Raw genomic sequence first — 16,856 nt, forward strand, 5'->3', positions numbered from 1 at the left:
ATCCAGAAGCTCTTTGAAGTCTTCTCATTGGGTCCCATCATATCATATGACTGTAACTGAGGATAAACAGATTGAAAAGCTCTGCCTGTCAACTTCATACTGCCAGCTTTTGAGGTAGGAAGATGAGGATTAAAGGTGGTGAGCTATTCATAAATTTCCTTCAAGAAATATAACCGCTTAGAAATGGTGAATGTAGGGCAAGTAGTTCCATGCAGGAAGCAGATTTGGGTTTATCCTTCTGGATATTTCTACCATTTGCAATGAATTCTTTAATATAACAGTAATGATAACAACAACAATAGATGGTAAACGTCTGTGCAAACGTTAAATGAATTCACCCGGTTGGAGGTAATGTCTTTGGCTCAAGGGATTTCAAGTAAATTAGGACAAATTAAAATTCTTTTAAATTTTAAAAGATTCTTATTTTGACTGCTTACATCTGCTTCTTGAGCCATGGAAGAAAGTATATTTCTTCAAATCTTCCAGGCCACTAATGAGGTCTGAGTTTCACAGTCTTAAACAGCCAAATAAAGAGTAAAAGGATGAAAACATAGCCACCAGCTAGGAGACTTTAAAGCTTTTGTTTACGGAGTGCATTTGTCCTTAATTTAATTAAGTCTCACAACATCTATTAGTTCTCTGGTCTCTAAAATTTGACCTGGAGTGACATATAGGGCAAATGCAAGTATTGTTTTCCAGAAAGTCTCAAGTAAAAGGTGCCTGTCCTTTAACTATTCTCCATAAATAAAATGTCTGGTAAAAAGACCATCACCTTAGCAACTGTCAACTGAATCAGCTTTATGAAGGCAAAGTAAAACTGCAAGTAAACCTACAGAGAGAGCCTGGGTAATTTTTTTTTACCGTTAAAGAAAGTGAAATTAAAAAAAAAAAAAAAGTGACTTCTGACCAGGCTTTGAGAAAAATTAGACTAGGTAAATTTAAAGGAAACACAGTTTAATTTTAGGAAAAAAAAAAGAATTTTTTCCCTGAAAGGCAAAATTGAAATTGACAATGGTCTACAGTTTCTTTCCATTTATGATTTGGTTGGATATCTATTTTTTCTCCTTGTTAAACTGCTTACACCTCAAAAACCTTTTCCTCTTTCTATAAGTGTCACTGTTAAAGTAAAAGCAGTCAGTGCATTTAGTGAATTCTAGACTGTGGGATTTTGGGGGTTTTTGGTAGTGTTTTGATCCTTTGATAGGATTGTCATTAGCATGCTCGTGGGTATGTGGGGTTGGGGATTGCCAATCCTTTTACCTACTACAGCTCAAGTATCTAGGACAGGACTTTCAAAGGCAAACCGTAATGATTTTAGAAAAGTATAAACAGTGTGGGTAATTGGCCAATGATCAAATGTTGGTAATAAAAGTATAAATCTAACATATGATTGACTTAAAATAATATTTTTTTGAGTCTCATATTACAGGGGTGATATAGTTCAGATATCAGGGTATGATGCTGGTTAGGAGAAAATGAGGTAGATTCCACCTTAGAATATTGGATATTGTCTAAGAACAAAAAACTACAGTAGGAAACATCAAATCATTTTTTGCACCCATCCACAAGATATGTATACGTGGAAGAAAATATGAGGGAACTGCCCCCAAACTGTGTTTAACTGTGATCATCTCTGAGTGGTTCCTATTTGGGGGCAATTCTCCATTGTGTTTAGTTTTGGTAGAGTGCCTTGTCTTAGTTGCCTGTAGAAGCTGAAAGGGGAGTGCTTTCTTGCTCACTGCATAGCAACCAGGGTTGTGGTCATATGAACTAGGCTTGGACACTGAAGGCTCCCAGGCTTCCAACTGGAACTTCAAAACTTGGGCGTGTGATACAGAACCTGGCAAGTGAGTGAGGCATCTAAGGTGCTAGGGTGTAAAATTTAAGGAGGCATTCATTTTCAGAGTCGTGCAGGGGCCAATCTGCATTTGTATGATGCTGAGAGTATGTGCCTCCTTAAATTTTGCGTCCTAGCCTCCTGACTTGCCTTCTCAAGTCCCAGCTATCGTATGACACTTGGACAGTCAGAAAGCAGATCATCATAGTGGGGGTGGAGGTGATGACAGTGGAAGAATGGTGGTGGCAGTGGTTATGGTGCTGTTGACGCCAATGGTGGCACCACATAGATTGGGATGAGGTTGGCTCCAGATCCCCTGGGAAAGACTCCTGGTTCTCCTTCCTTTGGTTTGGCAGCCCCTTTCAATCCCTCCAATGTGTTCCTTTTGTACTTAAGTGAACCAGAGTTGGTTTCCATTGCTTGCAACCAAGAATCCTGACAGATACAATGCAATTGTGAGCAATTTATTTTTTGTTCTTTTTTGTCCTTTCCTTTGTTTTTTATTTTTCACATATGTATAACCAGATTCCTTTTTCATGAAAGGCCAAATGTTTTTCTAAACTAGTTCTGTCACCAAGTAGACCAAAGTGTATAGGGTGGGCTCCGGACTCAGTTAATTCAGCAATTCAGTGATGTTAATGCCAAGGACCTAGATTCTTTCCATATCTCCACTGCTCCATGGTTAATGTTGGCTTTATCCTCAGGTTAGTGGCAGCCTGGCTATCGCAATTCCAAGAGCTATATGCAGAAGTGACAATGCCTAGAGGAAGAAGGGAAATAATTACTTCCTCTGATGCTTTTTCAAGAGTGAGGAACAATTTTCCAGGAGACCCACTACTGAATTCCCTCTCATTTTATTGGCAAAAATGGAGTCACTTGCCTAAGCATAGCCTTCCTCCTGACAAGGGCAGTATTTTCCTTAGACAGTCAGACCCATTCCTAGAACTGGGGTTAGTTTCAGCTGAGGCACATGCCGGTCTAAGGAAGAGGAGAGTAACTGAATACAATTGGAATTCTCTTAGGAAAGATGAAAGGGCCCATGGAGTTTGCAGAGTCCCCTGCAGGGCCCATAATGTCTTTTGTTTACCTTTTGAATGCTTTGTTCACTTTGGGGTGTGTGGCTATAGGCTACAGCTTGAGTATTAATGTATACGTATTTTCTTAAGCAACTGTTAATCTTATCTTCTGCTACCAGTTTTTAAATGCTGACTAGAGCAGAGTGGAACTGTGCAGCCACTGTGGAGAGCAGTATGGCAGTTCCTCAAAACATCAAATACAATTATCATATGATAAAGTAATTCCTCTTCTAGGTATTCAAAGGAATTGAATGCAGGATCTCCAAAAGATATATGCACACTTATGTTCATAGCAGCATTATTCACAATAGCCAAGAGGGAGCAGCAACCCAAGTGGCCATCGACAGATGAATGGAGAAGCAAAATGTGGTTCATACATACAGTTGCACAGTAGTCAGCTTTAAAAAGGAAGGGCATTCTGGGGCACCTGGGTGACTCAGTCAGTTAAACGTCTGACTCTTGATTTCAGCTCAGGTCATGATCTCACAGTTCATGAGACTGAGCCCTGGGTTGAGCTCTGTGCTAACAACACAGAGCCTGCTTGGGATTCTCTCTCCTTCCCTCTCTCTCTCCCTCTCTCTCCCTCTCTCTGTCCTTCCCCCTACTCTCAAAATAAATAAACAAGCATTAAAAAAAAAAAAAAAAAGAAGGGTGTTCTGATACAAGCTAAAACGTGGATGAACCTTGAAGACACCTTGAAGTGAAATGAGCCAGTGACAAAGGAAAACATTCTGTATGATTCCACTCCTGTGTAGTACTTAGAGTAGTTGAATTTGTAGGGAGAGAGTAGAATGGCGGTTGCCAAGGGCTAGAGAGAAAGGAAAATGGGGAGTTATTGTTAAATGGGTCCAAGTGTCAGTCTGGCAAGATGAAAAGAATTCTGTACAGCAATGTGAATGTGCTTAATGTCACTGAACTATACACTTAAAAATGGTTAAAATGGGAAATTTTATGCCATGTATATTTTACCACAATTTTAAAAAACCATAAATTAAAACAAAACATCCCATTGCGAGGGTTAATTTTATGCATCAATTTGGCAAGGCTATGTATGGCACCAGTTGTATGGTCAAACACCAGTCTAGATGTAGATATGAAGGCATTTTTGGATCTGATTAACATTTAAATCAGTAGCTTTTGGTTCTGTTTCTCTGGGGAAACCTGACTAATACAGCGATGTTTTTTGTTTTTCTGTTTTTGTTTTCATAAACATTATGTGGTATTTACAGAAATTTTATAATTAAACACCTTCCTATCTTTATGATTAGAGAATGGGAGAAACCTGAAGACCCAAAGTTGGAAATCACAGCAGCCCTGGACCCAATGTCTGTGGGATGGATGGAAGTCGTGCAGGAGTAGATGAGGAAGTGTGTGGGTCGGGAAAACCCCACAGAGCTTTCCCCTTGGCCTGGAATTCCCTTTCCTTACATAGTCCCCTATTGTATTCTTTCTGAAACCACTCAAAACAATAGGCGGTATGACAAGCACTCAAAAAATGTTAGAGGCATTTATTATTATTTTAGGGGAAGATACGTCTTCCCCCATTCATAGTATTTCCTTTTATGTGGAGGCAACTCTGCTAGGGGAATAATCTGGGCTGTACCCACTTCTCTCTGCTCCCAGATGACTGTGTTTAGGACAAGAAACAGAGTGTATTAGTCTCTTAGGGCTGCAGTAACAAATGGGCACACAGAATGCCTTAAAATTATAGAAATGTGTACGTTTATAGTTCTGGATGCCAGAAGTCCAAAATCAAGGTGTGGACAGGGTTGGTTCCTTTCTGAGGCTCTGAGGAAGTGTCTGTCCCATGCCTCTTTCCCTGCTTCTGGCAGTTGCCTGTAGTCTTTGGTGTTCCTTGGCTTGTCGATGCATCCCACTAGGCTCTGCCTTCATCTTCACATGGCCTTTTCCTGTATTTCTTCTGTTGTCCTCTTCTAAGGACAACTGCCATTTGATTTAGGTCCCACCTAAACCCAGGATGATCTCATCCCAAGATCCTTAACTTAGTTACATCTGCAAAGCTTTTTTTTTTTTTTTTTTTTTACAAATGAGGTCACAGTTACAGATTCTGGGTGGGCATATCTTCTAGGGACCACCATTCAACCTACTACATCAACCCTGTGTATTCTAGCCTCTTCATCCGTTTTTCTTCTTGCGGTGAGCCTGCCTGCTGAAGATATGTGTTCTGCTCTGAGTCTCTCATGGACCACATGTTGTAGGTTTTACAAGGGTCTTGCCCTCTGTCAGGAAGTCTGCCTCTGCTGTGCAATCCTGTGACTGCATGGATAAATCTGTGTAATTCTGGGTTCAGAATTGGAAACCTGCTTACCTGCAGCCATGAGCCATATATATGTATATATACATTTTTTGAGAGAGGGTGCAAGTAAGCAAGGGGCAGAGGGGGAGGGAGAAAGAAAGGGGGGGGGAGAATCCCAGGAGGGGCAGAGAGAGAGAAGGGGAGTAAGAGAGAGAGAGAAGCAGGGCCTGTGCTCACCCAAGGTGGGGCTCAAGCTCACCTGATATGGGACTCGAATTCACGGACCGTGAGATCATGACCTAAGCCAAAATCAGATGCTTCACAACTGAGCCACCTAGCCTCCCAAGCCTTATTCTTCAATATCAACCATATCAAGTAAAGGTGATAGTTTGGTTTCCCATCTGCCTAATCCCTCTATATTATTTTTCAATTAGTTCAGAATTTAGGAAGGGAAGAAATGTGCCCTTTTCCTGGCTCCCTTGATAAGTCGATTACTATTACTTAAGGCTCAGCTCAAACGCCACTCAGTTTCTAAACTCTTCCCTCACTCTCACAGGCAAACTTGGCCATCTTTTCTGGGCCTCCACGCTCTTTCATATTATCTTGTTAGTACTTTTTTTCCATTGGAGTACAGTTGTTCACAGACTGTCTCCCATTCTGCGCCTCCTGAACCCCATTCCATTGTGGTCCATGAACATGTGATCAGGATGAGCAAGGACTACATTTTGCTATGTATAATAGCAAATACACGACATCCTTCCAAGAATACAACACAGAACGCATGGTCAGCCAACATGCATCCTGTTACCCTGCTGTACTGTTGACTTCACTGTCATCTTGGTTTTCTCTGCTGTTAGGCATTGTGCATAAGAAAGAAGACCTCGCTTTCTTTTCTGAAAGTGGGATCCAAAGTATCTTGCACTTCTTGTCAAACCAACATGGGGGCTTTGCCTACTAAGAAAGGGTGTCATTTATACTGCTTTATGTATCTTACAATTGAGGATTTTTCTTTTGCCTTTGAAAGGTTGGGAAATACAAAAAATGCATACAAATGTAAAACTCGTATATCATCTCACCATGCCAAGCCCCCCTCACCTTGTCTTTCCAGTTTATTCTCTCTCAACTCTATAAGTGAGTGTATAATTATCTCACTAATAATACTATATAACTTGTGCGTGCTGATTTTTATTTAACATTACATCAATAAGCATTTTCTCTTGCCATGATATATCCTCCAAATTTACGATTCTCTTAGAAGATTGTATAATATTCCTTCTTATAAATATAATTTGTCCAACTATTTTTCTTCTTTCGGGGGATTCAAGTTGTGTTTAACTTTTAGCTATTTAAAATAACTTTTAAAAGTCTATTTCAAAAATCGATTATACCTGACATTATTTGCAGCAAAGCGGAACAGTTGACATAAACTCAAGATGGCAAACAATATACTGTGCTGTACTGGAACACTGTACTGGAGGAGGGTCAAATGATAAGGTTGCCAGCCTCAGCTACAACCCTCTTGTGATGCAAGCGGCTGCAGACGGTGCTCTCTGCACATGAGGTAAACCTCAGCCCTGCTCCCTTGGCTACAGCAGATTGAACTGAGAATTGACGCCTGACCCAAAGGCAACCATTCATGGAATATCCAAGTAGCCAATGAGATGGGCTGATGCAAGAGCTCCGCCCCCGGTGGTCAGTTTCCTAGACGATGACCGGCCAGTGGAACAGAACCTCTTTCACGCAATTAGAATTTGGGACCCATTGGGTGTGGGAGAGGGGGAAGTAATGAAACGGTAGGGTGGAAATGGGCAGACACCCTGAGAACCGTCAGAAAGCCCTGTCCACAGGGCGCTGGGAGCCATGACAAAACAGGAACAACGGCGTAGAGGAAAAGAAGTGCAGAGAGGGTTTGGCAGCGTGAGCAGAGAAAAGCAGAGGCAGAGCGCAGCTGAGTCACTATACTGGCAGAGCATTAGAGAGGGAGCAACAGATGCCTACTGCTGAAGCAATGTCAAGAAAAACAGGTGGCTGGAGGTATACTGTGTCCTGAACGACATTCCCAGCTCTGCCAGGCAGCTGTTAAAACTGCTTCCTGCTCTTCCCCACTTCCTCCGGTATCCTTGCAATGAGCCACGTTAACCCGAGTCACCAGAGCACATCTCTCTTCCTGGCAACCTGAAAAAGCCTGATCAACGCCATGTAATATTCATATCTCTATTATGGCACGTATCAGGTGGCGTTATGATGATTTGTTTTTATGATTCTCCCTGACTACACTCCTTAAGGTCAAGAACTGGGTTCAGTGCCTTCTTAAAACATCCTCAGCAACCGGATAGTATACCAGCACATAGGAGGTGCTGGCGAATGGTTGGATGAATAACTGGAGAAAAGTGTGAGTGTGCATGTGGCCAAAAGAGCCACGGGAAGTTCAGTTAGCATTCCTCTAAAGGAGGTAAGTTTTTGGTTTTTGATTTTGTCTGCCATTCATTCGGGGGTACAAAACCATTTAATCTCATGAATTGTATTCGACACAACGGCTAGGCAAAAATTCCGCTTTAACTTTGTTGTAAATGAGCCACATTAATTTTTTAAATGTATTTATTTACTGAGCATTTATTGAGTCCTGCCTCATCTCAGACATTATACTGAGCTCTTAGTATACATTATACTGTGCTATATGAGGAGAAAGCATGCAAAGAGACAGAGTCCCAGCCTTATGGAGCTTTTCGGTCTAGGAAGGAAATCATGTCATCCACACCAAGAAAAACAAAATAATGTAGCATGGCTGCAGTGGGGCAAAATACTAGGGAAACGTTGCTGAATGCCATTTTAGAGGAGACACTGGAAAGCTACATAGAAAAGGCTAGCTATTAAGGATGTAGCCATATCTTTTAAAACAGTGGTTAATAATACTCTCTATATTGTCAGTTTAGTAAGACATGATCATTAAACCAAACTTTTCTTTTCTTCCTTTCTTTTCTTTTCTCTTTTCATTCCTTTCCTTTCCTTTCCTTTTTTCTTAAGTTTATTTATTTTGAGAGAGAGAGAGAGCACAAGCGGAAAAAAAGGCACGGAGAGAGTGAGAGAATCCCAAGCAGGATGCACACCATTAGCACAGAGCCTGACACGGGGCTCCATCCCATGAATCATGAGACCATCACCTGAGCAGAAATGAAGAGTCAGACACTTAACTGACTGAGCCACCCAGGCACCCCAAACCTAGCTTTTCAACATTACTTGGAATATAATAGGTTGTGAGCTCCCAAATTTACTTTTTTTCTGGTAATAGTTATCCCCAGTGTCAGAGCAAGGTGTTATTATTACTATTTCAATTGAGATGAGAAATCAATATTTTCTTCAAAAGGAAACTTTGCAAAATAGTCCTCTGATATAAAAGTTACATTACTAGCTGATTTCTTTTTTTAATGTTGATTTTTGAGAGAGCGCAAGCAGGGGAGGGGCAGAGAGAAGAGGACAGAGGATCGGAAGCAGCTCTGAGCGCTAAGTCAATGAGCCGGATGTGGAGCTTGAGTTCTCCAACCTGGAGATCACAACCTGAGTTGAAGTCCCTCACACAACCTACCGACTAAGCCACCCAGGCACCCCAATGGCTGATGTTTATTAATAAGCCGAATGTGTTCAATTTGGCAATATGGGGTTATAATATCACTGTGCTTCCTTGCTGATAACATGTCAGCAGTTTGGTTGAAACTTCAAATTGTGACTCCAATAGCAAAACAACATGTATTTTACTGTATTCAAACTTTGAAGCTTAGTTACTGAGATATTGGAGTTAAAAAAATGATATTGTTGAATTTATCATCATATATTACATTTATATTTGAGAAGCATCTTCCTGGAGAACACTCAGATTAGCAAAGGAGCCTCTTCATGGTTTCTGAAATTAAACTTTGAAATAGAATTTCCTGTTACTCAAACTTTCGGTCTACTTTCAACTCTGGCACAAATCTAACTGAAGAGTATCCTGGGTGTTCCAGGCATGCTGTCTAAAAAACGGTTACTATTTGCAACCACTCCCTTATGTGAATCAGGATTTTCTCAATCCTGTGCAAATAAAATAAAATACAGAAGCAAACTGAGTATTAAGACTGATATAAGCCTGTAATTGACATCCCTTATCCCTGATTTAAAGTTTTCACGTTATATTTACACAACAGAGTCAACTGTGTTGTTTTTACCTGCTGGGCATCCCTCCTTCCTTCTGGTAGCAGCACCTCTGCTTTCCTCTGAGGCACCACCTGCCTCCTCGCTCCGTCCATGGGGACCCTGGGCTTATGCAGGACCCCCCAGGGCCACTCAGTAGGCACCATTGTCAGACCACAGTGACAGGTGAAGGGATAGGCATGTGAGCCAGGCCAGGCCACTGAGGCTTCATTCTGAGACTGTGTTGGGCTCTCATAGGAAGGAGATTGCAACTGATAAACATGGTCGTAAGCTCAGAGCTGCTGGGGCCCATCACAGGGAGGAAGCCCTTCTTGAGAATTGAGCAGCCAGTAGAGAGGGTGCTGAACTGCATTACAATGGGCAAAAAGCTTTGATCTATTCCTTTAGCCTCTCCTGAATCCCAGAACCACTTCGACTCAGGTCACGATCTTGAGTTTAAGCCTCGTGTCAGGCTCTGTGCTGACGGCTCAGACCCTGGAGCCTGCTTCGGATTCTGTGTGTCTCTCTCTGACCCTCCCCTGCTTGCGGTCCGTGACTCTCTCTCTCAAAAATAAATATTAAAAAATTTTTTCTTAAAAGTAAATAAATCTTTCTCATTCCCTACTTTTTGTTTCTTCCCTGAGTTAGTTGAGATTGGATTTTCTGTCACTTGCACTCGGAAAAAAATCTTCACTAATGTGCAAACAATGATCATTTTTCCCATTGGTTAATTTAAATTTTTTTTTTTAACGTTTATTTACTTTTGAGACAGAGAGAGACAGAGGATGAACGGGGGAGGGTCAGAGAGAGAGAGGGAGGCACAGAATCTGAAACAGGCTCCAGGCTCTGAGCTGTCAGCACAGAGCCCGACGCGGGGCTCGAACTCACGAGCCGTGAGATCATGACCTGAGCCGAAGTTGGACGCTTAACCAACTGAGCCACCCAGGCGCCCCTCCCATTGGTTAATTTAAGAAGAAGCAAAATGTAATAAAGCTGAGATTACAAAAGTAAGTTTGTACCAATAAATCATCACTTCTCTTGGTTATATACATTTAGTTTCATGCAGGGATCACTTGACAAAAGCTCTGTTGAAATATAAAAATTTAAAAACAAATGTAAACTGCAAAAATATAACATGCGTACAACCCCCTGGCCTACAAAAATAAGGTCAAGTGCATGCATAGCAAGTCATTCCAGACCATTTGCCCCCCATCCTGACCTACCTTTCCAGCCTCAGGCCTTATACCCCCTCCTTGCTGGAATTCTAGCGCTCTCTCTATAGCTGCCTTTGCCCCTCAGCTCTTCAAAGTCTTGCTTAGCTTGTGTCTGCTCAGAATACCATGCTTTTCTATTGTTGGTTCTTTTACTCCTTCTTTATGGTTCAGTTAAATAGCACCTTTGCAAAGTCTTCCAGAATCTCCCCATGTAAAACGAATTGCTCTTCCTTCTGGTTGGCCGCCATCACGGTCTGACCTATGTTGTTGCGGGGGGTACATAAATGCCTTTGTTCTAATCCAGAGTCTCATGAGCAGGGTCTACTTCTTATTCATATGTGTATCCTTCTTGTTTCAACTCTGGCACCTAGTCGATGCTCAATGCATATTTGTCAAATGAAATGTCAATGCTGGGGCTTGGAGTAGCTTATACTCTTATTGCTCTCCTGGGTGCTACAGACCTTTCTCATCTAGGGTTCCGAGGGACCTGTATACACATAGTAGCAGTACCATCAACATTCACAGTCACTAAATACCATAAGTGACCTGTGTGCCACCCATTCAAAGAGTCCCAGTCCAAGGATGACTTTTATTAGCTCTATTTATTGGCCCAAACATAAACTGCTTGGTTTTAATGGGGCCTTGAGCCAAATATAGTACTGCACAGATCAAAGAACCTCCAAGGCTATTCATTGTTGTGGATGCCACCATTCCCCATCAATTTGTATTTTGGCTTAGTGGTCTAGTAGTTTTCCCTGACTTGTCTCTATTTATCACAGGAATGGGAGATGCTTATCCAAGGAATTTACAAGTATTTCACAACACATTCAACTGTCAGGAGGCTTGCTTCATATCCAGCCATGCTGGGTGTGTCACCATCTTGGGGCATCACTCATGCCTCGTGTCACCTTCATTGGACTGCTTAATGGACTTGTGTGTTTTAGGCCGTCTGAGCTGACAGTGACTTCCCGTGCTGCTCTCGTGAATATTAACCACTCTCAACTTAAGTTGGACTTGTTGGGCAGCATTAAATGTCCTGAAACTGTCCTTCTCCTTTTCTTGATGGGCTTTCTTGGGGATCAAGCACCCTGCCCCACTACCTGTTGAGGGAAGACTATGACAATGGACACTTTACCCTGTATAACAGTCAAGCCATCCTCAAGCTTGGAAGGGAATGCTTGTCTAGCAGAATTCATTTGTCTAACTGGTGGGTAATTGGTTTTGATAGCCCAGTTCCTACTGAATGATTAAGAATGTTTTCTTTGTGAAAACAGCCTTGCCAGAGGAGTGACAATAGACATGCTAGGGTTTTGGGATGCCCCAGGGCCAGTCCAGACTCATCAACACCAAACTCCTACCTTTGGGGCTGAATTCTGCTGGATTGTCAGTGGGAGTAAGGAGGAGGCAAGGGAGGTGATGAGGTTCTATTCCCTTGGGCATTCCTACTTTGTTGGACAATGCAAGCAACTTGCAGGCTGGAGAACACTATTTGAGACATGTGCTAACATAACCACCCTGATTTTCCAGTAGTCAACACATCTGAAATCATTTTATTTTCAAACTGATCTTTTTTTGTTGATTTGGCGATCTGTTGGTAACCCTCTCTGGGTTTACCCAGTTACCCCCTTCCTGGCAGTTGTGACCAGGGAGACATTACAGGAATCGTAAAATCAAAGAGGGAGAGGGGTGCTTAGAGTACATGTGTTGCTTTTTGGGATTAAAACCTAAAGCATTCAGAAAAAAAAAAAAAATTCCCTCCCATTCTCTTTAGATCTTTTGTTGTTGTTTTACTGAAAATGTACAATTACACCTGTTTTAGAATGTGGAATGAAATAACTAAGAAAATATGATCATAAATGGCTACTCTGTGATCTTGGGAATCCATTCAGGGCATTCTATTGTTAAGAAAAGGGCAGGAGTTGGGGGTGCCTGGCTGGCTCGGTCCATAGAGCATGCAACTCTTGATCTTGGGGTTGTGTATTCAAGCCCCACATTGGTTATAGAAGTTATGAAGAAAGAAAGAAAGAAAGAAAGAAAGAAAGAAAGAAAGAAAGAAAGATGGAGAAAGAAAGAAAGGGAGAAAGAAAGAAAGGGAGAAAGAAAGAAAGGGAGAAAGAAGAAAGAAAGAAAGAAAGAAAGAAAGAAAGAAAGAAAGAAAGAAAGAAAAAGAAAAAAGGCAGGAGTGTTGGAGTCTGCTGGGCATGGGTTCAAATCCTATCACTGCCAGGCTGAGAGACAGAATATGTATCAAAGTACACAGTTCCTAATAGTGTTGTTTTTTGTACTCAAAGAACATTTTAAAATGTGAAACTAAATAAAGAATATTATTCTTGAACCCTTGCTACGTATATACACCATGCAGGAGTAAACTGCTTACTATCCCCAGAGATTCCACCATCTTTGTAAGGGAAGGCAGTGGTCCGCAGCCCCTTCCTTTGCTCGCGGACTTCCCCTTGTTGCATTTCGATCTTGAGACTGGTGGATGTCTTCCCGTATCCTCAAAGGACTTATGGTTTAGTGGACACTGAGAGTAGCATCCACTTGTTCCTGCAGAGATTTGAAACAAGGGGCTTATTGGCCATCTCACTCAAAAGGCCCTAGACGGAGAGGAGAAGGAGGAAGTCAAGAGATTTGGGAGTTGGAAGGAGATGAGTACTCTCTGTATCTGCCTGGCAGAGGAAAAGCTCCTAAGTGCAGAAAACATAATGACTGCCTTTGTTTGCCGGAAGGTTGCTGGTGTCTTTCTTTGGTTTTCAAGTTTTTGCCTGCTTCTATGAAGCAGGCAGAAAGCAAAAGATGTTGGATTCCCTCGAGTCCAGCAATTTGTAATGCCATGATATTAAAAAATTATTTTCATTCGTTGGAATGCAAATTCAAGAGGGAAATGTGGGATTGTTGCGTAAATGCGTGGTATTTTTAAGCCTGGTAAGTCAAAAGCGTTATAACTTTGTAAGAAAGCCACAAAGTGTGAAACATTTTCATGCTATTAGCCTCATAGAGTCATCTTAATCATGTAATGCGCACTCAAAATATCGCAGGCGTTTCTCCTCCCCCCCCCCCCCTTTCCATTTCGAGTCGGGGAGGGCAAAAGAAAAGCCTTTTCCTCCCCTTATGCTTCAAAAAATGTTAGTAGCTACCTTCGTGTAATTGATTTTCATACGGAGGTAAAGGCACGTATTCCGCTTTGGCTTGAATGCCAGCTCCACCTTTTATTAGAAGCCTCTTAACCTTGCAGTGATGTGGTTTCGTATAAAATGGCGTTTTTGTGAAGATTCAGTGAGGGCATGTGTGAAGTGTTGGCAATGGAAGCCTTCTGTGACTGTAATCCATTCTTCTTCTATTCCGTCAGTTTATCCTCACAAACATTTTATGAGGAAGATAAAGCAGGCGTCGTTAATGTCCTGGTGGGGAAGAGAAAGCTCAAAATGACACAGTACCTTTCCTGGGAGCACATATTTCGTAAGTTACAGAAGTGGGATTCAAATTCAAGTGTCTGGCTTTCCACCACATCTCCCCGAATCTCAGGAAATTCCACATTTTTTATATTCTCCTTAATGCTCAGGGAGTGAATTGAGTTCACCTATTGGCAGAACAGGGCTTCTTCACAAATATGTAATTATTGGTTGAATAGAACTAAGAAGCAGGTTTTTACCTAAAGTAGTATTTGGTCAACATTCGCTGATACGATATCACAGAATATTTTACAAGAATATTTTTCCCTAAACAGGCACCTGCTTGGCTTAGTCTGAAGAGTGTGCCACTCTGGATCTTGGGGTTGTGAGTTCGAGCCCCATGTTGGGTATAGAGATTACTTAAAAATACAAAAATTGGGGCGCCTGGGTGGCTCAGTCGGTTAAGCGTCCGACTTCGCTCAGGTCATGATCTTGCGGTGCATGAGTTCGAGCCCCGCGTCGGGCTCTGTGCTGACAGCTCAGAGCCTGGAGCCTGTTTCAGATTCTGTGTCTCCCTCTCTCTCTCTGCCCCTCCCCCGTTCATGTTCTGTCTCTCTCTGTCTCAAAAATAAATAAATGTTAAAAAAAAATTTTTTTTTAAATACAAAAATTAAAAAAAATACATATTCCCTTTTGGAGTAACCAAGTGTTTTATTATTATCTTTTAGGTTAGATTAAATAAAGACCACTGGTGCTTGAAACACTATTATGCCAAATCCACCAACTAAGTGTGAACAGGTTCACATGCCCGATGATAGAACACAAAAGCCACATTACAAATGATGCAGTCATTGAAAATGAAGCATTTGCACAATCTGAAAGTATAATTAATCTTGTAGCAGATTGATTTCCATATCTCTTGTCCATAACGTGGTTATTCTCACTTTTCATCAAAAAACTGAAGCCTGAATCACCCTCCTGGGGCCTGAAGAAGAGCATCTACGACAGGAAACTAAACCTTGGGAGACATCTCTTCATTTTGTTGAAACCTTGGAAGCCCCCGAGCTCGAAGGGGGTGGGGGGGGGAGTGATGGTGAATCCGGAGGGAGAGGGAGGTAGTCAAAACCGGCTGCAGCCTGGAAGGACAAAGCTGAGGGACAGGAGCTGCGGGGACAGAGTGCTTGTCAGGAATAGATAAGGTTGCCGTGAGGAAAGTTTGTACTATTTCTTTTAAGTTTTAAGGAAATATTTCCAAGTTGATTTCACGGAATTTTATCACTGGGAGAAAATTTAGAACTTATGAGCCATTTTTTTTTCACTTTTTTTTTTTTTTTTTTTTTTTGGTGGATTGAGACCCAGAAGGATCAGTAGTTTCCCCAATGTCATAGTGCAAGTAAAACATGGCCAAGTCAAGACTAGGTCTTTTGACTCTCTTTTTGATTGAATCCTGAACTTGGTACATTGTTGATACTCCACAAATACTGGAAAGAAGGAAGGAGGGAGGAAGGGAAAGAAAAGGAGGGAAGGAAGGAAGCAAGGAAGGAAGGAAGGAAGGAAGGAAGGGCTTTTTCATTTGTGGACCTCAGTTTTGTACCCCAAATTAAGAGAAAGGCAAAAGACATTGTGGTGGGCTTTGTAGCTGGGCACAGAAATTTAGAAAGCCAAGTTTCTAGTTATGGTACAGATTGAGAAATATCAGAGAAATGACCACACTTCTTTTTTAATTTTTCCATTTACCAAGGGATAATCATTCATCATCGATGTGTTTGATCAGAAGGTCAGGTTCTGAAGCCAGCCACAAGATGAAGGCCACAGATAATCAAAACTGCCCTTGAAACTCTCTTAGGGAGGAGCCGTGCCAGAAACTGGTATACTGTTTCTCAGCTAACACCTCCCCCCATCCCTGTCTCTCTCTTTCTCTCTCTCTCTCTCTCTCTCTCTCATATAATCAAACTTACAAAAGTTAAATGCATGTAAAATTTGCCTTCACTGTTCTACCTAGTCTACAGGGAAGACTGAACTAAGCACTAATAAAATATTCTAAAATCAAGATCTATATTAAGGGTATTTATTTAATTTGGTGGAGCATCTTAGTTAAAGAAGAGATGACTAGCCTCTAGAATCAGATAATTTTTTTTTTTTTTTTGCTGCGGAGGCTTCAAAAGGGGGAATTTTTGTATGAATGTCCCTGAGAAAAGGAAAATGAATTTTATGACTACTGAATTTAGAGAAATTTAAATGCAAAAGGAAATCAATCTCTGCTGCCCTTGCCCTCCTCTCCCCCTCCCTTAAACAACAAAAACAAAATTCCTGGTTTTCTCCAACTTCCTCTTCAAGACTTGATTCAGGCATCAAAGCCTTCTGGGGCGACCAGTTTCCTCAACAAACTGCTTGTCGCTCTTTCTGCCTCCCTCTTCCTCTTCCTTTCCCTTCCTCCTACCCACTTCTCCTCCTAAATCTCCATCCCACTCTTGTTTGTGTAGCAGCTCACAGTGGACACAGACCATGGTCTTAGGAGGCCTTGGTAAAAATTTATTAAAAATTAATCAACTCCCGTAGACACTACAGAGGACTTTGGACAAAGCTCTAGCTGATTTCCTGGAGCAGTACCTGGGGAATAATTTTTTTGGCTCCAAAAGGATGATATTTTAAGTTGTTATATATTTGCTGATCTTGGGGAGATTGTTGGAACCATCCAGTGTGCACAGGAAGCTTGGGCTCTTGGCCCAGTCGGCTCAGAGTCTAAATATTTGGAGGATGAATAGTTGGAAGTGCATTTAAACATTTAAAGCATTTTATTTGTTTTTCCAGTAAGTTTCATTGTTAGTGTGATACAATTCTGCAGTAAGACTCTATCTGCTGAAGGCATAGGCCTCCTGGACAAGTCCGGGCCCAGGCTCCACCTTGAGTCTTGAC

At 41.7% G+C, this 16,856-nt stretch overlaps 1 long non-coding RNA gene across 1 annotated transcript; it reads left to right on the plus strand.

Annotated features, from left to right (window-relative positions):
* The first annotated feature begins 6,785 nt into the window (after positions 1–6,785).
* On the plus strand, positions 6,786–15,967 carry LOC122238066. The gene is made up of 3 exons (XR_006217044.1): positions 6,786–7,622; positions 13,898–14,007; positions 15,682–15,967. It is a non-coding gene; the product is annotated as an uncharacterized LOC122238066 (long non-coding RNA).
* Positions 15,968–16,856: the final 889 nt, after the last annotated feature.

The sequence above is a fragment of the Panthera tigris genome, chromosome B1 (assembly GCF_018350195.1).
Source record: "Panthera tigris isolate Pti1 chromosome B1, P.tigris_Pti1_mat1.1, whole genome shotgun sequence".
Classification (NCBI taxonomy): Eukaryota; Metazoa; Chordata; class Mammalia; order Carnivora; family Felidae; genus Panthera; species Panthera tigris.